The 25,218-nt window shown below is 45.5% G+C and overlaps 1 long non-coding RNA gene across 1 annotated transcript; it reads right to left on the reverse strand.

The window, feature by feature from the left end:
• Positions 1 to 269: 269 nt before the first annotated feature.
• On the reverse strand, positions 270 to 16,014 carry LOC109284572 (uncharacterized). Its single transcript, XR_002092062.2, has 3 exons — positions 15,785 to 16,014; positions 8,934 to 9,240; positions 270 to 5,006 (listed from the first exon to the last, which is right to left on the reverse strand). It is a non-coding gene; the product is annotated as an uncharacterized LOC109284572 (long non-coding RNA).
• Between the last annotated feature and the right edge of the window lie 9,204 nt (positions 16,015 to 25,218).

Here is a 25,218-nt window from a genome sequence, read left to right on the forward strand (position 1 = left end):
GTCACTCCTGGGAGTGCTCAGGGGAACAGGGATTCCCCCAATGCCTGCTGGTCCCCCCCTGACTAGTTTGTAAATGGCCACCAGGTCCCCCCACAGCCTTCTCTTGTGGAGGCTGAACAGGTTCAGGTCCCTTAACCCCTCCTCGTAGGCCCTGCCCTGCAGACTCCTGATCATGCGAGTAGCCCTCCTCTGAACCCTCTCCATGCTGTCCACATCCCTCCTGAAGTGCGGCGCCCAGAACTGGACGCAGTACTCCAACTGCAGCCTGACCAGTGTCTCATAGAGGGGGAGGATCACCTCCTTGGACCTGCTTGAGATGCATCTGTGGATGCATGATAAGATGTGGTTGGCCTTCCTGACCGCGACCCCACACTGTCGGCCCATGTTCATTTTGGCCTCAATAATGACTCCAAGATCCTTTTCTGCCTCTGCACTGACGGGAAGGGAGTTTACCAGCCTGTAGATCTGCTGCTGGTTCTTCCTCCCCAGGTGCAGCACCTTGTACTTGTCAGTGTTGAAACCCATCCTGTTCTCATCTGCCCACCCCTGTAACCTGTCCAGGTCTGATTGCAGCCTATTCCTCCCTTCTAGCATGCCCACTTCTCCCCACATCTTAGTGTCATCTGCGAGTTTGAACAGGGTGCTTTTTACCCTCTCGTCCAAGTCGCTGGTGAAGATGTTGAACAGTGTGGGCCCAAGGACCGAGCCCTGGGGGACCCCACTGCCCACATCCCTCCACATCAAAAATGACCCGTCCACCACCACTCTCTGGGTGCGGTCCTCCAGCCAACTAGTGATCTATTTGACTGTGTAGGTGTCGAAGCCACAGTCCCCTAGTTTTTTAATGAGAATGGGGTGAGAGACAGTGTCGAAGGCCTTCCTAAAGTCCAGAAAGACTACGTCCACTGCTACCCCTGCGTCTAAGGATTTTGTGACCTGGTCATAGAAGGCCGCCAGGTTGGTCTGATAGGACCTGCCTCTAATGAGCCTGTGTTGGTTGCCCCTAAGCATAATCTCCCGTGCTGGCCCCTCACAGATTTGCACCAGGATAACTCTCTCAAAAAGCTTACCCAGGACCGAGATAAGACTATTTGGCCTATAGTTTTCTGAGTCCTCCTTCCTCCCTTTTTTGAAAATGGGAACCACATTGGCCCTTTTCCAGTCCTCTGACACCATGCCAGAGCACCATGAGTGCTCATAAAGCCGTGCCGGGGTCCCGCAAGGACCTCTGTTAAGTCCCTCAGCACTCTGGGGTGGAGATCGTCAGGACCAGCTGATTTAAATACATCCAGTCCCTCCAGAAGTTCCCTGACTAGATCCTCACTGACCCTAGGCCTGGCTGTGCCTCCCCTGGGGCCTACAGGGGTCCTGGTAGGGGGGGTGGCCTGGTTCCTGCTCAGAAAAATGGAGGCAAAGAAATTGTTAAATAGGTTCACTTTGCTGTCTGGTGCGATGACTAGATTTCCTAGCGTGTCCTGCAGAGGCCCCATGTTACCCGGTACCTTCTTTTTACCCCCTATGTATTTGAAAAAGGACTTCTTGTTGTCCTTGATCTGGGTAGCTAGTCCCGGTTCCATCTCCACCTTGGCCTTCCTGACCGCCCCCCCTACAGCCCCGAGCAACCAAGGTATAGTCCTCCCTGGTGATGGCTCCTCCCTTCCATTGGGTGTATGCCTCCTTTTTAGCTAGGAGATGTTCCTGTATGCTTTTGGTGAGCCATGGGGGCTTTTGCACCCTCTTGCCCCCTTTGATCCATGTTGGGATTACCTCCCTTTGGGCTTGGAGGATTGTCTCCTTAACGGACAACCACTCTTCCTAGACACCCGACTCCCTCTCTCCTCCGGGACCTCAGTGCCTCCCTGACTATTCTCCTTACCTCATTGAAATCCACCCTCCTGAAGTCCAGGGCTGCTGCCTTGCTGCAGGCCTTTGCCACCTTGTGCTGGATGGTGAATTCCAGCAGGCAATGATTGCTATCGCCCAGGTGGTTGAACACCCGCAGACCCCTCACCAGGTTGTCACCCGTGGCCAGGACCAGATCCAACAAGGCATCTCCCCTGGTGGGGCTGTGCACCTCCTGGGTTAGATGGAGGTCCTGTAACACGGCTAGGAACCTACGTGAGCGGTCAGACCTGGCTGATTGCTCTTCCCAGCAGATGTCTGGAAAGTTCAGGTCCCCCATAATGACCACGTCCTTTGACCTAACTACCTCCGTGAGCTGACTTAAGAATTCCCGGTCTAGCTCTTCACCTTGGCTGGGTGGTCTGTAGTAAACCCCCACCATTAAGTCCCTTTCCCCTCAACTTCCTTGTATTCTAACCCAGAGCACATCAGTGTGCCCCTCCTCTGACCCAGTGCCACTTATTGAGGATGTGTATTTCTCCCTGACGTAGAGCGTCATACCCTCACCTCTCCTCCCTGTGTTATCCCTCCTGTACAGCCTATAGCCCTTGATATTCACTGCCCAGTCATGTGTTGGATCCCACCATGTTTCGGTGAGCCCCACTATGTCTGGGTTGGTGTTAGCTAGCAGGAGGGTGAGTTCCTCCTGCTTGTTCCCCATGCTACAAGCATTAGTGTAGAGGCACTTGAGGCCTCCTGAAGATGCATGCACTGGCCCCCTAATCTCAGTACTACCCAGGCCCCTGTTGCTTACCTGGGTATTTGTTCTGCTCATCGTCAGTCTAGGCTGGACTGTTCTTGTGGGTGCTGCTTGATTTAGTGGTCCAAGGCTTCCTCCACCCTTGTCTTCCCCTTCCCCTGACAAACCTAGTTTAAAGCCTGCCGGAGGAGATCAGCCAACCTAGAAGAGAACGCACACTTACCTTTGCGGGAAAAGGTGAAGCTGTGTTTTGGATTTGTTGGGACTTCAGGCCCCCTTATGCATTGTGGACCCAAGCATTCCTTTCAATTAATTAATTATTTAATTCTCCAGAAGTCATCTAAGGAAGCCAAATTCTACGTTCTGATGCTTGTGCAATGAGGGAATTCTTTCCTTTTTCAAGAAAGACTACTGAATGCAGCTGAAAATGAAGTAATGAGATGAATTTGAGGACCAGTAAAGGAGAGTCATGCATGAAAATGGCTTGGCAACAAATTGTAAGAGATCTAAGAAAAAACTAGTATAGTAATTATAATGAAGTTCATTGGGCGGGGTGCATGGTTAAGAAGAGAGAGTGATATTAGCCAAATATCACTTGAAAGGTCATACCAATGGCATTTGACTCAGCAGCTGACTAAGGAGAAGATGGAGGGATATAACGCTAAGAAAGACTTAAAAAAACACTTTTACAATGGTTTATCCTCAGAACACCTCTATGATACACTACAGTCTAATTAAATAACAGTTGAAATGATGTAAAGAATTCCACTGACTCCAGCCTCTAGGTCAAGCCTTTGCTGAGGGGTACATAGCCAAAGGAGAAAATTGAAGCAACAATAGGAATGAACTAAAGAGGTGATCCAGGAGAAGAAATAAGGAAAGACTGCTTGGAGAATGCTCTTGCCTCTTCAGTGGAGGGAGGAGGTAGTGGGGAGTGAAGCAGCAAAGGCTAAGTAAGCAGCAGGAGAGGAAAGGAAGACATGAAACCTATAACGAAACTGGAGCAAGTAGGTGTTGGAAACAGAGAAAGATTCTGCGAGAAGCCTCTTGGAAGTACAGTGGCAAACAAAGGTCTCCTACAATCTGCCAGATCGAAGGTCAGCATGGAAGTCTAGTACAGATGTCTATAGGTTGCTCTGTAGCCCTGGAGTTCATAGTCAGCTGGTCCTTCATGCCTGGCAAGCTCCTCACTGTGTTTGCAGCACACTGCAGCTCAAATCTAACTCAGAAACAAAGGCAGCTTTCAATCTATTCTTAAAATGGATAGGGAATGTGAGAAGCTACCTACTGAGAAGTGAATTCTTTTGCAAAGCACTTCTACTAGCACTCTCACATATACTGGAGCCTGGATAGAGCTCTGGGGCCCCGAATGAGGAAACTAGAAGAATTAAGGTATAACACTGAATGAGAACAGGAGAACTCCGGCATTAGGGACGCAGAGAGAGCAGTGGATAGGTGGACTCCATAGGCAAGACTGCGGAGAGAAAAAGCAGAGTGAAGACTCCACAGTGGAGGCAAAGCGAGGCAGATGGGAAGCACTGTATGCAGATTTCCCCCAGCCCTGTTAAACTGAAAAAGCTGAGAAAGCTATCTTGCTGTATCTCCTTTTGCAAACCAGTGCCCCTCTCCAATAATCCAAAAAAGCTTCTATAACAAAAGCTCTTGGTTGAATTTTTAAAACAACAGACAAAATCCCTTTATTCTGCTAGAATGAATGGGGGGCAAATACGAAAACCTTTGATGCCTGTTCAAGCTTAGGGCCTGAGCCAAAGACCAGCAAAGCAAAGTGCACCCAGCAGGATCAGGCTCAGGTTCTTGATCTGCTGGGTCTGTGCTAAAAGGCTACATTCAGATTCCTCTTGATGTTATTCAGCATCTCTTGCTCAGATTATGCAGTGTCAAGTGTAACATGCACAACCCCCAAAGTACTGTCAAAGATGTCAAGGTCTTCCGAGTTGTGCCTTAGAGTCTGTTTTGTGCTGTCTCTGACAAATCTCTTACGGTTTCTCCCCCGCACCACCACTGGCATTCAGCGATTTGTTTTTCTCTAGCTGTAATGGCAATTGATGGATGAATTATGTTGCACAAATGATTTGTTCCTTTTGATAGCAGCAAGTGTCCTCCGACTACTAGGCTAGGATGGCATATGCCAACTTCCCAAGTTCCCTTTGGAAAGACAGTGCGTATACACATGCACGTTGAAAACTCAGAAGCGTCGGCTCTCATTCCCTCAATGTTTACTTCTCATTCATGTAGAGCACTGAATGCTTTTCTGGCCTTGGGGCAACATCCAGTTTTAATTTCCTTTCTTCTTCTCAAGATGCATTCTTCCTGCATCAGTAGACTTCAGTAATCCCGTTTGTGATCACAGGGCTCTTAATTAATTAAGAACTCTTCATTAAGCCTTTAAAAACAAAAAGAAAAAAAAAAGAAGTGCTTTGTTTTGCAATATTTATATTCACTTTCTAGTCTATGATGTTAAGATGATGTATATATGAAGTGGCATCAATACTCATTAAAAATTGTGTAATCCTTAAATAGCTGCCATCCTCCTTTCCTCTTATCTACTCAAGAAATCACCAGAGCCAAGGCATGTGACAGAGGTCTGCTTCATTGAGCGTCCGCGTTCTACATGAGCAGCATCGCATGACATGAATGTCTGCATAACAAACTAGTTAAAGCTAGCTCATTCTAGAGCTACGTTTCCCTGTAGGGACAAATATTCTGCCTGTAATTCATGAACAGCTTGCAGCTGCTGTAATCAAAGTGATAGTCCCACTGCCAGTGTCCTGTTCAGCTCAGTGAGGATGCAGAGGGCTCAAGTTCCTGGACATGCTCTAGAATAGGGAAAGCCACTAGGAGATATTTCAGGGGCTGGAAACTGAACATTTGAAACTTGACGTTGCCGTTCTGTACTCAAAGCCTCTCTCCCCATCTTGGCTAATGTGACTTTCTTAGCCTATAAATATTTTGGGCTTCCAAGCCTCCTTTTCATGTTGAGTGTGAAAGGACACATATTGGCACATGCTTTGAAAGACTTCCCTAAGCAAGTGTAGGGAGAAATGTTTTTCCTTGATTGAAGACTTGTCTCCTAGAAGTCATAATTATACTGGACCTGTGGCCACATGCATAAAAATGCAATATTTATCTGGTCTTCCCTTGCTAAACAATAAGCGCTTATCATTTGAGCTAAGGGAGAAAATGATGATCGAGTATCAGGCTCTTATCCTGCTAGCAGCCCTGATCACTCAAGTAAGGTGCAGATGGACTTGCTTCCCTGGCTGTAGGGGACAGGACTAAGAGCAATGGCCTCAAGCTTCAGCAGGAGCCATTTAGGTGGGAGATTACTGACTATGGATGTCAAGCCCTGGAACAGGATACCTAGAGAAACTGTGGGATCTCCATCATTGCACATTTTCAAGAACAAGTTTGACAGACACTTGGCTGGTTTAGTCAAAAATGATCCAGCCTTGAGCAGGGGGCTGGACTATAGGACCTCGTGAGGTTCTGCAACAGGACCAGGCCCCCAGGGATAGCTATGACACCCCTGGGGACCATATGGCTCCTGCCTGGTTCGATCTCTAAGATACCCTCCCTTGATACCCTGCCTACCACATTTTATTCTTATTAAGAGATTAAAGAAGGGAGGCTGTCCATGGTCTTAGAGCAAGCCCTAGTCAATTCCCACCAGTGGATTCCCTCTCGCCCTGACTCTGCTGGTCACACCACTCTCTCCTGCAGAGTGGGCTCTCCTAGCCCACAAGTGCCCCCATGGCACCCATCAACTTATGGGCTAATCACAGCTTCTGTACCTACCCTACAACTGTGCCCATACCTTGCAGATGTCACTATCCCATCATTCCCTTGTCAGGGCCTCAGTCTTCTCAGCCTCCACCCCTTTTCTCTTGCTGGGCCTTCTAGCCCAGGCCCCCTGTCCTGGATCTGGCTTCTAGGTACCAGCTCTTATCTTGGTTTCAGGCCCCCTGGCCCTTTCTCTGTCCTGCTCTGGGTGCCACGCCTGCTTTGGCTCCATCTACATCAGCCCTGCTGTAACCCTCAAGCTCTACCCTTCTCTGGCCCTCTGACCCCAGTCTATTCCTTGAGCCTGACCCCAGCAGGGCTTAAGGCTCCTCAGGGCCTCCAATAGGACCTCCAAACCACCCCTTAGTCCCTTTCACAACCCAGCAGTATAGAAGTCTAATAAAAAATAAGCCCTGTGGCTACAACACAAATCCCTAACCGGGTCAAACCCCAGCTCCTTGGCTGTATCCCTTAGCTCCCCACTACCAAGTCCTACTCCCCTGCAAGTCAGCAGCATTTCTACTTGCTCTTCTCTCAGCATAGTCCAGGCATCAGGCAGAAGCTTCTCTGCTGCTCTCCTGCCCTAGTGCTCTTCCCTCAGCAGCTCCCAGATCCAGACTGAATGCTCTGGCTCCAGCCCTGGGTTTATATGGCTGGATCATGTGGCTCCCTGAATTACCACAGGTGCTTCCTGATTTAGCTTGCCAGCTCAGTCCCAGGGAAACTTACTGCAGCTGGTCTCTGCGGTCACAACAGCTTATCCCCCATGTAGGGCACTAGCCCAGTGCGCTACTGCTGTGGACCTCTTCCCTGGCCAGTCGTAATGGGCAGCTTTTCCCCTCCTGGGACTCTCCCTGCTGCTTCTTCACCCTTATAGTCACAGGCGCCTCTGGCTCTCTGTTACAGGTCCCTTCCAGCCCTACTTTCCTATGGTTTCTATGATAGCAGTGGTGAATGTTTCCTGTACTGATCAGAGTGATTTACTCCCTCCAATGTGGGAGGTGGTCTTTCTCCCTGTTGATGTCTTTAAATTCTTCGTAGCAACTTGTAAGGAAAACACACTTTTCCTCCTTTGCTCCCCATTCCTAAAACTTTGAGCCTACAATGCCCGAAACCTTTTGTGCTACCATTTACCAGGGCTGTGTGAAATTTCGCTGGGTGTTTAATTTTGATGCTGTTTTGACTCGTTTTGAGCTTGAAACAGCAAAATCAAAATGAAACGAAAGGCTTTGAAACAGCCTCAAAATGAGGGCAGTCAAAATGTTTCAAAAGTTTCAAAACATTTCGAATTTCGAAGCTGGGCTTGTTTGCAGGGAAACGGGAAGTAAGGAGAGAGAGGGAGAAGAGCAGGGAAGGACTGCTCTGATATTGACTGTGTAGCTGGCCAGTGACTGTGATCCTTCCCTGAGGTCCCTTCCAATCCCAGTGCTCTGGGGGAGGGACAGAGAAACAGCTGCACCTTAATACACACACACAGTCACATGTCACGAGTTTTGCTTGTCAGCACCTTGAGGTGCAGTTTCCCAGAAACCCCTCCACCAATCTCCTTGAAACTTGGCAAGCTTTGTGGCCTCAGAAGGGGCTACCGTTCCTGATGTTTTCATCCAAATCTGCCAAGAAATGACAAAGTTATAGGTAGTTTCATGCTTCTCCGTTATAGTCTACGGGCGAAACATCGAAACAGCATCAAAACAGCGAAACAGTTTCAACTAAACGAAACAGAACAGTGTTTTCAAAATAAAAAGAAACTCAAAATGAAACACTGTCTTGTTGAAACATAAGTCAAAGTGAAACAGTGCTGTTTCACACAGCCCTACTATTTACAAATGCTCTGATACTTCTTATATAACCCACTTGTGCTTTATATATATATATATATATGATCTATCTAGTATTTGTTTTAGGCAGTAACTCTCAATGTTTTCTTATTGGAGTCAACTATTTTATAGATAACCTTCCTCCCAGCTCATTAGATCATGCCCCAAATAGTTGCTACTGCCCTTATCTCTAAAGTGTGCTGGAGATATTTTTTGATGACCAGCGCCACTCCTTGTTTCTCACTATTTTGAAGTCTACATGCACTGACTTATGGAATGGGATGTTCTCTGGCTGCCAGTGGAAAGTGAGCACACTGTTGCCCAAGATTGCAGCTCAGCACAGAGCCAACTCCATTGCAGTCGATATTGTAGTGGGCAAGGGAGTTAAATAGCTTTCGAGGAGGCAGCTGCTGCTTCATCAACAACTGCAGGTTTGTAGATAAGCAAGTATCTTCCATGTTCCATGTAGATCTTTCCATTAGCGCCTGTTGCCCCTCTAGACGGGTAGTATCATGTTAAGAAAAACTAACCTGTAGAACTTGCTGGCTTGAAGGAATGGAATAGTTGGTTAATTCCACAAGCCTGTTTCTAGCAAGTTGAATTCCCTTTAATCAGGTTTTATTTTAGAAACCTTCCTGTAACTTGTGCATTCCCAACCGAGTTCTCCAAATAACAACTCTCTAAAGAAAGGTGCAGCAGACTTGAAATCTTACCTTTAAGCTGTAAAGTCAACCACAGGAAAAATCCAACTTATTGAGCTTCTTAGAGTCCCAGATCAGGGAGGCCTCTCTATCTTCCAGTTCAGCCAGGCCATGATTATATTAGGAAAAGGGGTTGTACTGAGGAAATGGTATTTTTCCAGCCCTTCAGGGAAACTCAGCACCATTGAAATGATTAAAAGTTGATGTATTTCCATGGCAAGTGAAGTGAATGGCTATGATATAGCACAATATCAACATGATTCTATTTGTTCAGTTGAATATTGTAGAGAACAACGATTTTCCCATTACAAGAAAGGTGCTGGAAAACAGAATTGTTCACAGGGTCATTTGTATTTTACAATTTAACACAAAACCTGTTAAATCACAAGAGCTGCTGTTACCTTCTAGAAACACTGTGCAGTGACTTCTGGCATTTATGTATGAAAAAAATGCAGTATGATTTCAGAGGGAACTGATAAAGTTGCATAAAAGATTTAAGAGCCCATTCTCTAGCTGTATGATGCTTTTAGCACCTACCTAGATGCTTGTCTGAATTCCAATGCTGAGGATTGTGCTACTTTGTCTTATGTTTTATGCCTTCAGCATTTAAAAGTGATATGGCAAACCAGGTAGGATATAGTTGAGAGTCATGGAGGCCCCTGGCAGATGTTCTTTTTAAGGCCTGATGGGATCTAATCCATGATACAAACAATCACGCCTCTGCCAGTGCCACATATGCCTGGCAGGACTCACAATTTTGGGATCAGAGATTAGATCCTAAACGTGCCTTACTTGCCAGTACAGGAGAAGCTCAGAATCATGGTCTCAGGTTACCCCAGAACCATCAGGTTGAAACTCAGGTGCCAACAATCAGCTGATTGCCAACTGCGGCCAGGGACTGAGCTGGGATCTGGAACTAGGTCCTTTCCGGTCCTGAACCCTAGCCAACAATCAGCTGATTGTCAGAGCCCTACCTGGGGAGCACACATGATTTGTATAGGTACCCATGCCCAGGGATGAGTAAAAACTGTGTGCGTCTTCTAGATCCCTGTGCACAAAGACCCCGTGACTTGTAAAATCAGGTGTGCTGCCCAGTTGGACAGCATATGGGATTTTTACTTAGCCCTTGAGATTGGGCTGCTGCAGCTGACCCCAAGGTCCCTGTGCCCTATGATACCATATGGGTTTCCCAGCCAGGCAGCAAATACAGTTTATACAAGACCAGGAGTCCAGGAACTAGTTATTCCAGGGACTGTGTTGTGAACCCTGGGGCTGCCCCATGCTGGATCCTGACACTCAGCTAGGTGTAAGGATCCATCCATCATGGGCCAGAACCAGCTGGCCACATGTTTAATTTAAGGCATGACAGAAATGAGCCACAAAGCTGTTATACATTGCAGGCACATCTACATGTGCAATTAATGCAACTAACAACTAATCCAGATGTCACCATCTACGATGATGATGAGTGATCACTAGCGAATGAGTAAGATTGTCTTCCAAGGATCTTAATAGTGAGTCCACAGGTGGTCTGCATAGCCCAATTCTAGATCCACATGTCTTGTTTCAGTGAGGACAGGTGTTTCCAGGAGGGATGGGCACTGTTTTGCTGAGTTGGATGTTCTGAAGTTTTTTTCACCTGTTTCTCTTTTTCTCTTCTGCCTGTTGATGAGATGTTTCAAAGTGTTGAGGTCCCTCCCAAAAAGCCTTCCTCCATTTTGGTCAGTCCTGAGCAAGGGGCTTCCAAGTGTTGATGTCGATGTTACACCTCTTCATGTTTGCCTTCAGGGTGTCTTTGAATTGCTTTCTTTGCCCTCCACTATTTTGCTGACCTTCTTTCAGCTATGAGAAAAAGATTCTCTCTGGAAGGTGGGAGTCAGGCATGCAAACAACATGACCTGTCCAGCAAAGTTGATTTTGGATGATCATGGCCTCAATGCTTTTGGAATTTGCTTCGGCCAAGACACTGATGATTGTGCGTCTATCCTCCCCTCTAATCCAAAGGCTCTTGCGACAGCACCTTTGGTGGTACTTTTCCAAGCTCTTGAGATGTCTTCTGTAGGTGGTCCAAGTTTCTGAGCCATACAGCAGAGTTGGAATGACAATGGCTCAATAAACCAAGAGCTTCATTTCAATGAGGATGTCATGATTTAAGAAGACTCTCTTACTCCGATGTACAAAGGCTGTGCTTGCATATTGCAAGTGGTGTTGTATTTCCATGTCAATATCTGCCTTTCTTCCAAGATAGGCAAAGTGATCCATGGTCTCCAGCAATTTCCTGTTGATTTGAATGGAGCGGGGGGTTCTTTCTCCATTTGGAGCAGGTTGGTAAAGGACTTGCATTTTCCTGATGTTTAGAGTTAGTTCAATACTCTCATAGACTTCCAAGAATACATTAAGAATGGTTTGGAGGTCTGTTTCAGATTGAGCAATGACAGTATTGTTATCCGCATACTGGAGCTCCATTACAGATGTTATCATGGTCTTTGTTTTGGACTTGAATCTGCAGTGGTTGAAGAGTCTTCTATCCATCCTATGCAAAATTTGAATTCCAGGTGGGAACTTTCTGTTGATGAGGTGCATTATAGTGGAGATGAAGATGGAGAACAAAGTTGGAGCAATGACGCAACCTTGCTTCACTCCAGTTTTCACCTCAAATGGTTCTGTTTGATTCCCATTGCTGAGAACCCTTGCAGACATGTCATGGAGAAGTCTCAGAACACGGATGAACTTGTTTGAGCTGCTAATTTTGGACAGGATTTTCCATAGGGCTTTGTGGTTTACAGAATTGAAGGCTTTGAGAGGTTGATAAAGGCCAAATAGAGAGGTCGATCTTGCTTATGACACTTCTCCTGGATTTGACATGCTGTAAAGATCATGTCCACAGTTCTTCAAGATGGTCTGAAGCTGCTTTGAGATTCTCGAAGATTTTCTTCCACAAGTGGGAGAAGGTAGTTAGCAACAATATGGGCAATAACTTTCCCAGCAGTGCCCAACAAAGAGATGCCTCAGTAGTTTCCACAATCAGCTCTGTCCCCCTTCTTGAAGATGGTAACAATCAAGGCATCAGTCGGCTGGGATTTCTTCCTTGTTCCAGATTTTAAGGATGAGGACATGAAGCTGACACATAAGTTGTTCTCCTCCTCCTTTGAAAATCTCTGCAGGTATTCCATCAACACCGGCTGCCTTGTTAGTCTTCATTTTCCCAAAGGCACTTCCGACCTCTGCCAGGGTAGATGGAAAACCGAGTTCTTGCCTGATTGCTTTGTGTGGAAAGTTCTTGATCTTATCTTCGTGGACAGTTGAGTCATGATTCAGAAGGTCCTGGAAATGTTCTTTCCAGTGAGCATTGATGGATTCACTGTCTTTGAAGAGTGTTATTACATCTTTGATCTTAGAGGATTCAAGCCTTGAGTGCTAGGGCCGTAGGCAGCTTTGATAACACTGAAGAAGCCACGAGTGTTATGGATGTCAGCAAAATGTTGGATTTCTTTTGATTTCTGAATCCACCACTCATTCTTCAGGTCTTGTGTTCTCCTCTGCACCTCTGATTTTGCTTGTTGCTGTGCATTTTTCTTGGTGGCAGAGTTGATGTCATTCTGCCAGGCACAAAAAGCTTTCCGTTTCCTGTCAATGAGACCTTGAATTTCAGTGTCATTTTCATCAAACCAGTCTTGATGATTCCTGATCTTGTATCTTATGGTATTTTCACAGGCTGAGAGAATAGCTGCCTTCAGTCCTGTCCAGTGTTCCTCAACTCCTTCTGGGTACTCTGTTGGTAGCGTCTCATTCAGTAGTTGCTGGAATTCTCTCTGCTTCAGCGGGTCTTTCAAGCACTTGATGTTTAACTTGCGCCTGGTCTGTTTCCTTTGCATTTTTTGTTTAGGAGCAATCCTGATGGATATGGAGGAAGGGATGAGGTGGTAGTCAGTCCAACAGTCATCAGTGCTAGTCATGGCTCTCAAAATCAGGACAACCTGGCAATCGTGAGTCCAAACAATCACGTAGTTGATCAAATACCAGTGTTGCAATCTAGGGTGTTTCCAGGACATCTTGAACTTGTTCCCTTTGATGGAACAGGGTATTTGTGATGACAGGTCCATGTTCTGTGCACTTCATCAGGAGAAGGACCCTGTTAGCATTTGAATTTCCAACGCCTTCTTTTCCAATAGTACCATTCCAAAGTTTTGAGTCTCTTCCCACTCTGGCATTAAAATCTCCAAGAAGGATGATCTTATCTTCCCTTGGGATATTTGTGAGGATGGTGTCAAGCTGTGAGTTGTTCTCCTTCACGATCTCATCAGCAGCAAGAGTTGGGGCATATGCACTCACAATTGGCACTTGTTGGTTCATTGACACCAATTGGGAGTTCTGAGAGTCGGTTCACAAGTTCATTTTTGATGGCAAAACCAGTTCCATGCATCTGTGGCTCTTCTTCCTCTCTCCCTCTCCAGAAGAAGGTGCATCTTCCACCTTCTTCTTTCAGGTGTCCTTCTCCAGCACACCGAGTTTCAGATAGGGCAGCAATGTCGATGTTGAACTTCCTCAGTTCACGAGAGATTACTGCTGTCATACATTCGGGGCTATCACTGTTTGTGTAGTTCATTAAGGTTCGTACATTCCAGGTTCCAAAAATTAATTTTGTTTCTTTGTGACTGCATAGAGGTGATCCCACTGGACGCGGTTATCCAGTCAGAAAGTGATCAAGACAGAATATGTTTGGGGCACCTTTTCTAGCCCCCTGCCCATGTGGGGTGAGCAAAGTGGATCCTAAATAGGACTGCTCAGTCATGGGTGCAGCTACCGAACTGCTCTTACTGCCTCTGTCCTCTAACAAGACACCTGAAGCAAATACCCAGCACCTACGTACTGGTCCATGACTAGGAATTTCCAGATCTCACAGTCCTGTCCCTGTCACCACTCACCAATTGCCACAGGACTTTCCTGTTGTGCAGAGAAAATGTATGATTTCCACAAGGAAGACACCTCTGCATGACTTCTTTTAGCATGAGGAAGTTGTTGCATGCCAACAAACACGCTGTCCTTGACAGATAGGGATCTAAGTCCAGTGACATGGAATCCAAGATGATTAGAGACCCTTGATCAAAGCCCTTTGAGACACTGCGAGAAGCATGTGTGGGAATGAGAAAAGGGTGCAGGGAACTCTCAGGGCTGCTCCAGCAGTCCAGCTGGCACAAGGGGTAGTGTCCCCAATTGGCTGGGCTGAGACATGGAGTTGCCAGATACCTCCCAATACCTCCCAGAGGCTGGCCAGCATGCCCCTTAGCTGAGGGGGCAGGGAAGGGGGTTACTCCCCCCTCTCTCCAGTTTCTGGTGTGGGGCACAAAAGGGGCATTATCCCACTACTCGCCCTGTGCAGGAAGCGAATGGTGACAGTCAGGGTGAGCAGACCCTGGTTGTGGTCCCCTGCGGTAGAGGGGGGAATAACTAGGGGGCAATGCTGGTCGGGGCAATAAATAGGGGGGGGAATAACTGAGGGGGCAATGCTTGTCGCAGTTTGACTGCACTCCAGCCCCACTGCTGCAGCAGCAATGGATGAGTGCCCGGCAGACCCCATCTTGGGTCTGTGCCAGTGGGACAAGGAGGAGGAAATTAAACCCCCTCCCTGGCCAGTTCACTCCAAGCTACTGCCAGAGCTGCCCTCCCACCCCAGCACAACTTCCCTGCAGCCAAGGGCTGCTGTAGCACCCCCCAGCTCCTGGCTGAGCCACTGCAGGCATGTGCCTGCATTTCATGAATGTCTATTTACCTGCAAATTGATTCAACCTAAGCAGATTAGACTAACCTGCAAAAATTGAATCAATTCAGGCTCTGACTTTTTGAATGTCTGTCCCTAGCCTTAGACTTTAGCCCCCCACTTGTCATCCAAAATATATATTAAACTGAGCTACATGCTTTGCCCCTTCCCCCAAACCCAATGGATCATGTTTGCAATTAAACTTCCATACTGCAAAGGAAAACAAAAAAATTAAAAAAAAAACTTTAAGGGTGGTTGCTCAAATGAAAATATGGCCCTAATTTGGTTTCCCTGGTCGCAGGGGCATGCCTTAACTGTTGCGAATACGGATATTGTCTCATGTTGAGAGGTGGGATCTGTAGTGGTTTTTACAGTTTTTCATCTATAACAGACTCGGATCAGACTTTTGACCTCAGAGAGGGAAACAAAGTAGAATTCTATTGAGTTAAATTACCTTCTGCTGCATACAATCATAGGCCATAACATAGTTAGGTAATAACATTCATGCTGCCATTAATAGAAAAAAACTTTTCATTGCACTCTGGAGATTTTTGCATGGAAGTGATCCATTCAGATTGGAGCTGCAGGAAGCAAGCCTAGGGGATCAAACACCACCAGCAGCATCATGATAAATGTCTCTGCTATATTGTGTAATCTCTGTATGCTGGCTTGAAGGAAATATGCCAAATGCTGAAGCTATAGGGCTTGGAATATATAAAATAAATTCATCCTGAATGGCCCTATGGGGCTACATGAGTTACTTGCTGATTTATTGCAAGTAAATCATAAGAAATGATGCTGTTCCACATAATACTTAAAAAGTATTCTCAGCCTAAGTGAAATACATGTCAAAGCCTAGCACATCTAACAAAAAACAGCTTCAGATGAGAAAGGTAAGAATCAAATATAACATAGCTAAGAATAAGCTTGTCATATGCTGTAGCTGATCATGAAATAATAATTGCTTTAAACTGGGAATTTTGAAAAAGTGTATTAGTTTTCTGGGTGGTATTTTGTGTGTGGGTGCCCTATAGCAACCTTCCAGGAATCTGGAAAGCAAATACAAAGAAGGCAGGGCGGGGGAGAGAAGGGGACTCATTCCTACCTTAGCAATCAGCACTTGTTTGCCATGAAGAAGAGATTCGGATAAAAACATATTGTGACAGTCTGGCAGTGTTGCCTGAAAGACATCAGTGTGTTAGCAGACCTTGATCTTGTTGATAAGGAGTTTAGTGGGGTCTGCGGACTCACATTTGCAGAAGACTCCTTGCCATAGCTGGATATGAGGGAAATAGGAGCACCTGGGTATGACCAAAGGATTTTGGTTGGAGGATAGAGTATCCTGTGGAAACAATGCTAGACAAGTCAAAGCTGAGCTTATTCCTTACTGAAGCCAAACACAACGTCTACTGTATGGACAACTGTTAATCAAGCATTATCTACCTATTGCTCATAAAGCTACCTCAACTTCTGGCTCCCTAAACTCACATAAATAAACTAACTATATTCTCCTCCTGCAAAAAAAATAACTCCTTGAGACAGTGATATTGTCAGGAATGGACTTGTGAGATGTGGGTGAGAATTTAATACAGCTGCACTTCTTCTGGGCATATGTGGCAAAGGTGGAAATTGGTGATGAAAAGGAGGGTGAGAGAGCTAATTTCAGCATTGCAATAACTCCCCTGTGCCTTTATCCCCTTTACTGGTGTCTACAACACTCAGGACAGGGCTGTTCCTCAGTAAAAGGGAGCAGCCACTAAGGCCAGGTACAGAAGTTACATTAATTATGCAATAGGTGCGCAGAAAGTGCACTACAGCTGTAACCGAACAGATGGTCAGGGCTCATAGAGCACTGTAAAAACAGTAGATCCTGCTCTAAGATAACTCTGGATGGATGTGGTATCAGACTTCAGCACTGTAGGTTAGAGTGCTGTAACAAACATCCGTACCGCATCCCATCCTGACTCATGTTAGGTTGCATGGAGCACTGTGGCACCCTACTCACCCCCTCTCAGGGTGGCACTCTAGTCTCAGCCAGAGCTCGTGTGATCTGCCTGAGCACTGGGCCCCCAAACAGTCACGTTAGACTGTGTGCGCGCAAGTTGTGCAGCTTGTTATGAATCTCTGTGCACTAAGTAGTGTCGAGCTCCATAGTGCAACAATTTCTGGACAATGCAAGAGCAGTAATCTGCTGGGACGTATACCATTGCAAGTGCAGTGGTTCTGAGCGTTTTCAAGTTGGCACACAACGTCATGCCGGCTAAACCTCTTAAGGCAGCTACCCATGCAGAGACTTGACTGCTGATGTTCTGGATGTGATATTTGTAAGTGAGGGAACAGTCTAATGCGACTCCTTCGTTAGCTGGGGTACACTTATGGAGAAGGATGTGGTTCCCTACTCTGATATTCAGTGTGGTCTTGGCTTGATGATTGTTCACATGGAAGACCAATGATACTGATTTATTGATGCCGCCCACTGACCACCACCCCCCCAACCCCTGCACCACTGGCCTGGAATGAACCTGAGGTGCCAGGGTCAGGACCCCTTAGCGTTGTTGGGAGCTTGGCAATCTGTGTTACATTGAGCGGAGCCATAAATTTAGGTAATTGTCAACAGACCACCCCATGCCTTAAGGCTGAGTTGCTTTCCTGAGAGAGGCCAGTGTGTTTACCTGGGTCCACCTGACACAAACCCTGATCCAAGCAGAGCCTGATATACACGGGGGCATCTACATGAGATGCTTTACTGTGCAGAAGAGCTAATTACTGCACAGCAAGTGTCTGCATCTACATGTGTAGATGCTTACTGTGCAGTAATTGGACTAAATTGGCTACCTGCAAATGCAAGTACAAATTTATTCAAGATTAGTATACACATTAGTGCATGTGTAGACCCCTGAACAGGAGCAAACGTGCTCTCAGTGAACTGGGCAGCAGGGGGTGGGAGATTGTTCCCTACCCCCATGAGCTGCCAGGGTATAGGGACAATGTCCCCCTGCCCCAGCAGCAGGGAGCTCCCAGGCCATGTTCTGTGATTGCGGAGCCAGGGCTGGGAGATCTTTGTCTCCCAGCCTGAGCCCTGCGGTTGCGTGACCCAGGCTGAGAGATTCTCATCTCCCAGTGCCAGCTCCGCAATCTTGGGGACAACACTGGATGAGCATTGCCCTCCTGAGCCACAGTGGTGAGGGAGACTGCCACCCACCCCACTGCCCCAGCATGGAGAGCCCTGCTCCAGGGACTGCTTCCTAGGGCAACATGATTGAGAGTCCAGGAGGGTGGGTGGGGGGCCTGGATGGCAACCATGGAGCAACACTGTGCATTGATTGCGGGGATGCAGAGGGAATGGCAGGGCCCAAGAACAGAAGATATGGTGCATGGGAGCTGTTGCCCCATGGTCTGAGGAGCCAGGAAGGTGTCCAGAGGGGCCTGCTCTGGAGTTCAGCAGTACAGGAGGGGAGGGGACCAGGCTGCCCAATACCCAATGCCAGGGCCCGCATTTACTCAGTCTGCTTTTCCTCTGCTGCCCCAAGGTTTCGTGTTTATTAAGTTGAAGTGCTCCTTCTGGTGGTCCAGCTGCCTCCCACAGGGCCTCATGAGCCAGAGCAGAAGCGGGTAGGACAGGCCTCTGACAAGGATTGGGGGAAGGAGGAGGGTCAATGATGTCACTGATGATGAAATCAAGGACTCCAGGTACCTAGTGCCCACTCCACCACCCCGGGGAACAGTGAGTTGTGCACCAGGCATCACCCCCATCCACTGCATGAAAGTTGGTAGCCCAGTCGTGCCCTGGACACCTGGGGTGGGGGTGTGAATCCAGAATGCCTGGGGGGGAAAAGAGGGTGTAGCATCCAGGCAGACAGCCATGAGGTCCCCACCAGTCAATCAGTGATGACTTGGCGGTTCAGCTCCACTCATGAGTCTTCTGCAGCCCAGGGATCCCACAGGGCATGCTGGGAGGTATGTGAGAGCCCCCCTGCCTCCTGCACTTGGGCTGTGCAGGCAGACACTGAGTCCCCCTTCTTCCCCCCACAAAGACTAATGTGTATTCTGCTCCTCTCAACCTAAACGTGGGCACTTAGAGTAATGTTAGAGCACTTCTACCGCAAGCTTCTTGAATGCTGTGTTTCGCCTAAGTTACCGTATTAATATTACAGTGTTGTTTGATGCTCGGCATAGCTAAGGCTATCTGCTCTGTTAAAATTAGCTGCTATGCCTGGTGATTAAAAAGCCTTTTTGTCCTTTTGAAGGTAAATCATTCCAAAAAAAAAAGAATTAAGCCTGGATGCTGCAGCCAGCCCTTAATTAAATTTTGTAGCTTTCTGAATGATAATGCATTGGTCTCCTCTCTAAATCAGGGCTGAGGAATTATAATATGGAAGGATAAACAGGAAAAAATGAAAATTAATGCTTCTGAAAAACAAATCACATTTTTCTGCAAATCTATTTACCGGGCATTTCTGCTCATAAACTTCAAAGCTGGAAAGCCTCACTTACGTTGAACCTAGGCCACTCAAAAGAGGATCTTTTCCTTAATTTCATGACTTTCTGTTCCTGATAGAAGCCCATAAACTTGCACAGTGCATTAAAGGCATTACTATAAGCAGTACAGTAAATAGACCGAGACTATTAACCTCTGTATAAACAAGTAAGGTAGAAGATGGATTATGGAGGATAAAGCTCATGTTTACACACATTTATCTTTGGTAATTAGACATCTGGGGGTGTGGAAACCACAAACGTAAGGAAGAGAAATTGATTTATTATTGGGTAATGTGTCTGGTTTTTGCAGCAAGGTCTAAAAGTAGATCTCATCAAGTGATAATTTTTTACGTCATTTGCATGGTAAAAGAACAAAAGCGGCAATTATTGCCCTATTATATGTCAAAGGTTGTTAGATAAGGTGGGCCCAGTGGCTCTTGGAGCACAAGACACTCATGTCTCCATGAAAGACCTATATTTCAAAATCCATTCTGCCTTAATTGGACATCACAGGAAAAGATGCCATAACACGACTCTATGTTAGATGCAGCCTAGTTTAAGGACAGTTCTTTGGGACAGGGTTACAAGAGACCCCGGAGTGAGTATTTGGCTTTTTCTCCTGCACAGAAATGGTAATCGTTTCAACTGGCTGCTGAGGCTGTTGTCCAATGAAGAATTCACTTCTACTCTTTCTATTAAGTAACTGGATACATAGAACATTTCAATGTACAGTTTTTAACCTAGATCTGTGTCCATATATAATTTGTATACCTGTTACACAGATCTATAGTGAAAACTAGATACTTATAGCCACAGTGCCATGCTTTGGTGAGAGCCATTAAGAGACTACATGTTATTCAGGATTGAACTATGTTATCATACAGCTGATTTTTAGAGTGCTCTCTTGCTAACCCTCTGCTCTGTAGATGTGCAGCTCTTTCATATAATAGGAAGCACGGTGGACCTAAATCAGTGATTCTCAACCAAGGGCCCACAGCACACTGGAGTCCCTTGAGATGAGGGCTGCTGTGTGATGCCACACTTAGGTGTGCAAATATGATGCACAAGATAAACCCAGAGACTTCAAATAGGAATGTGTAGTGTTAAATGTGTTCTGACCTGTTCTGGTTTGTCTGAGCTCTTTGCAGCAGAAAATTGCTCTATTATTTTTCTCTAATCAAAACATGAGTGAAAACTAAGAGCTGACATTTTCTGAGGGGTGCTTCATGTCTAACAAAGGGTGTCTTGAATCTAAAAAGGTTGAGGACCCCTGGCCTAAATAATAATCATGGTGAGAGCTTTCACATTCAGAAACAATCTGCAGATCTGGGGCCTTAGAACCTATAAGGGGATATAGCTTCCAGGTGAGCAGATGCAGGTGTATTTTTTTTACTTCTGCTAACACTTGGCTTCATAGGTGTAAGATAAACCTCCCCATCTTCTTGGATGATAAAACTCACCTATATACAACTAAGTAAATAAATCACCGCTTTAAATGCCACAGTTTGTAATCTATTTTGTTGCTAAAATTCACCCAGTTTCATCAACTTCCAGAAGTACATATTCTTCTAGTTAAAAAACACAAAAGGAGTGCTTCAAAAATAACTGGATGATGCAAGTCAGATACATGTTTGGGTCAATAAAAACCAGGATAAAAAAGAGCTGTGTCCCTTCTGAGAACAGCATTACTTTGGTAAAGTCAGCAAAACACCCAAATATATATATATATATATATATGTATATATATATATATATTTTTTTTTTTTTTTTTTTTGGTACGTGATATTTCTGCACAGTGTATGCTAGCAGCGTGACTTGAAATTTCCCATAGTTGAGAGAAGGGTAAAGAATCCAACTCTTTCCTGAGAATCAAATGCTTTCCATTATGGATCCTTCCCAAATCTTGTACATCTTTAGTGGCAGACAATATACAGTACTGGGAACCACCTGCTAATGGTCTTGGCACAGTGTAGGATAAGTAACAAGGTGAGGGTGCATGCTTTTTACGGAGGCTTTTTGCATTCCTCTCCAGCAAATGCATTTGGCATTTTCCCACTGCTTTGAACTTCAAGGTAAATGGCTAGCAGTATACAATGCTACTATTTCAGGGAAGCTAACTGCTGTAATAGAAATGCCAGTCTGTTGTTACCAATGGAATAATCATGTATAACTCAGCCTCGGGTCCTTTCTAATGTTCATAAAGTGGCTGTGCACTTTCTGTCAACAGAACCTGATCGGGTGAATTATGCCTTACTTTTAGTCAAAGACCACGCATTGTTATGAGTTAATCAAAGTCAGGACGAGGGGAAAATTTTGTTCTACAAATCACTTAGGCTTGACTCAAAGGTATTACATTGCAATATACTTTCTGGTTCCCATATTATTGCACAAAATTTATAGTTGAAAACATTTTCTGGCTTCTGCATTAATAGGCTAATATTAAAGGTGCTATGCAACCAGGGCTCTAACTGACCTCACTGGGATTTGTGGGAGCTGAGTGCTTCTAAAATTGGGGCCACTTTTATTTAAGAGACACAGTGAAGACTTAGGAGCCAAACTTTTGGCCACCCACATCTGAATATTATAGAGGTTTTCAGCATCTTCAGTATTTACTTTTCTCCAATAGTCTGCTTAAGAATTGAGTTTCTCTCAACTGATTATTTGTCCCTATGTAATAATCAGCTTATATCTCTTGCCAAAACTCTTGATTTCTGAAAAGTTCAGGAATTTATAAAATCCCAGAATTATAGAAAATTAAGGTTGGAAGGGACCTCAGATCATCTAATCCAACCCGCTGCTCAAAGCAGGGCTATCCCCAACTAGCTCATCCCAGTCAAGGCTTTCTCTAGTTGGGTCTTAAAAACCTCCGAGGATGGAACTTGTTTTCACTCGTGATTGACTGTAGTTTGAACTTCAGAAAAGAGCTATGTCAAATAAAGCATTTTAGTGCTGTGTGAGGGCCTCCAAAAAAACCTACTTCTAAAAAAATGCACATTCATGCACCCCAATTCTCACTGAGTTTCACCTCAATGGCCAAGCCTTGTTTTACTATTAGTAAATCCTTCCATGTCCTATCACAGAACTTGACCTGAAGACAACCGCCTGTTTTCTCTGTTAGATATTTTCATATTACAATATTAGGTAGCACCAGAGACGACAGATAGCCACAGGGAATCTGCAACTCAGCAGTACAAACTCTTCTTACCGGAGAGCATTCAAAATCCAGACCTGGATCCAAACACTGAGAGACAAGTTTTCCATTTCCCCATCTCTTAGGCAGTGTCTTTTACTTTTATGCTAGACACCATGGGAAGAACAAGGGTCTTGAATACAAAGAGCAACAAGGTGTCTGGAAAGAAACTACCTTTTAAGGCAGACTTGTCCAACATGCAGCCCGTGGGCCGCCATGCGGCCCTCCAAGCTGTTCTCTGAGGCCCGAGGTGCTGCAACGGGAAACGAAAGTAAACACTGTACTTTCATTTTGTGGGGGGTGATGTGATACTGCTTCCTGTGAGGTCTTTGACTATGGCTCGCCGGCCCACTGGGTGATAAAAAGTTCATGATCCGGCCCGACATTCAAAAAGGTTAGACACCCCGATCTAAAGAGACCCATTAGGCTGCTGAGGTGTGGGAATATAGCATCATTCCTTTTAAAATGTTTGTTAGCCTTCTAGTGATATGTAGTGTACTTTAAGCTTTCAGGGCATTTTTACACATGCAAGCGCTGCAGTGCTGGGTGCTTTGAAGAGCGCCCAGTGTTGTGACGCTTACAGTTGCATAAGTGGCAAAATGCACATCAGCACTGAGAAAACAGCCGTGGCACGCTTTGGAACTAAAACACATCAGAGATGCTTTAGTTCAAAAGTGCAGCACCACGATTTTCTGTGTGCTGACGCGCATTTTGCCATATATACAACTGCATGTGGCACTGTGTAGTTTGTCTCAGCTCGCGTGTAGAGCAAACTCAATTAATCAAGTCTGCTCCGAAGTGGCAGATCTCCGGTGCATCGCGGGACAGAAAAGCATGTGTAAAAATGCCCTCAGAGTCTACAGAAATGGTCAAAGCAACAGAGGTATGCAGCTATCTTACCTATTGGTGTATATTAAGTGAACACGGAGATCCTGGAACTTATTATACTGGTTTTACTTTTTTCTAATTTCTGCATGTGTTTTGGGCCAACATCAGTGGTTCTCAACTTTTTTAAACTCAAAGCACCCTTTGTTAAACTGGAAGAGTCCATCAGAAAATGCCAGCTTTTAGTTTTCACTTATTTTTTAACTACAGAAAAAATAATAGAGCCATTTTTCTATAGTTAAAAAATAAGTGAAACTCAGATCCCAACAGGCCACAATGTATTGAACGCTTCAGATTCCTATTTGAAATCTCTGGCACCTAACAGTGCTAACATTGTGTGACACTCCACAACACCCTTGAAAGGATCTCAAAGCACCCCTGTGTGCTGTGGTACCATGGCTGAGAATCAGTGGCCTAAACCCAATGACATGTGCCCATTGCCTCTCCTGAGCTAAGGATGACAGTCAAATGGTCAGATTAGTATGGACTGTGGGTTTTTTGCCTTCCTTTGTAGCAAGGGGCATGGCCCTCTTTCTGGGATCTCTTGAGCATATATTAACAACTGTTACAGCAGCAGGACATTGGCTGCCATGATCCCCCTGCTTTATGTGTGGCAGGTGAGGGTGTTATGTCTTGTGCTATGTCTGGGTTGATTGTATATTTTTGCTAAGAGGTTAGACAATGGATTTGTATGGGATGATTTGAACAGAGATGATCCTGTCTCCGGCAGGAGGTTGGGCTAGATGCCATATGGGCTAAGTACAAACAGTCCAAAATCCTGAGGCTGAATCATTCAGTCTGCAGGTTAGTCTAAACTGCAGAGATTAAATTGAAACAGAAGTGGACAGACATTTACCTTTGATTCAGGAAATGCAGCCACATGTCTGCAGTGACTCAGACCAGAATCTGGGGGGCACTAGAGCACAGCTCTCTGGCTGTATGTTCACTTCCTCTTCCTGCTGCACCTGAGGTCTCTGGGATTTGCAATCTAGACTTACAGCAGCAGAACTCTGAAGGGTTTCTCATCACTTCCTCTTTCTGGGATTTTTAGTCCACAGTGGAAGCCAGCAATAAGCAATATGTTTGAGTTGGGGAAGGGATGTTTAACCCCCCTCCCTGACCCCAGACCCCAGCTGGGGTTTACCTGGAGGGGACTGGGCTGCATCCCCAGCCAGGATTGCCCCACGCCCCTTGCCTTGTCAGCCAGTCCTCACTGCTCCAGCTATGTAGCAGAGGGGAGGGGACAGCCCTGCTCTGCTGAAGCAGACAGCACAGCACAGCCCAGTCCAGGGCTGCAAGGTGTGCTGGGATGCAGGGGGACTGTGATTTAACTTGAACGAGGAAGGGGTTTGGGACAGAAGTTTCATAAACTGGTTCGACCCAAATCAGTTAAGGCTGATACTACATTCAACCAGGTTTATCTTAAATCAGTTGTAGCCATTCTGAAACTGGTCTATGTGCACTAAGCTTCTGTTCTCCTACAGGTTTAAACCAGTTTCTGATCACTTAAACTGGTTTATGTGTAACTTCTCTCCCAAGCTATGCACTTCCCATCCAGCGCTACTTCTCTAGGATTCACAGAACAAGTGGACCAGTTACATGATTCAACAGGTTACACAATTTACCTTAATATTAAGGATGTTTGGGGAATTAAGTGTTTGTAATAGCAGTTCAATAATTTGATTCTTGTTTCAGTTAGAAAACACAAAATGTAGAGCCTGAATTTGTATTAAAACAGAACTTTGAATTGTAAATACAACTAGCGATTTGGAAAAAGCACAATTAGCATAACAAAAAAACAAAAGTAGATGCGACGGAGTCTGCATTGAGACCTGTTTGCTAGAAATCATTTTAGAACTACTTAACTGATTGTCTAAAATGACTACTTCTATTAAATTATTTCTGATATATTTATAATCCTCTCAATTTAATCATAAATTCTTAGCTGTTTGTTTGTTTCTCTTTTATGTTAAGAGTATAGTAAG

The sequence above is a fragment of the Alligator mississippiensis genome, chromosome 14 (assembly GCF_030867095.1).
Source record: "Alligator mississippiensis isolate rAllMis1 chromosome 14, rAllMis1, whole genome shotgun sequence".
NCBI classification, from domain to species: domain Eukaryota; kingdom Metazoa; phylum Chordata; order Crocodylia; family Alligatoridae; genus Alligator; species Alligator mississippiensis.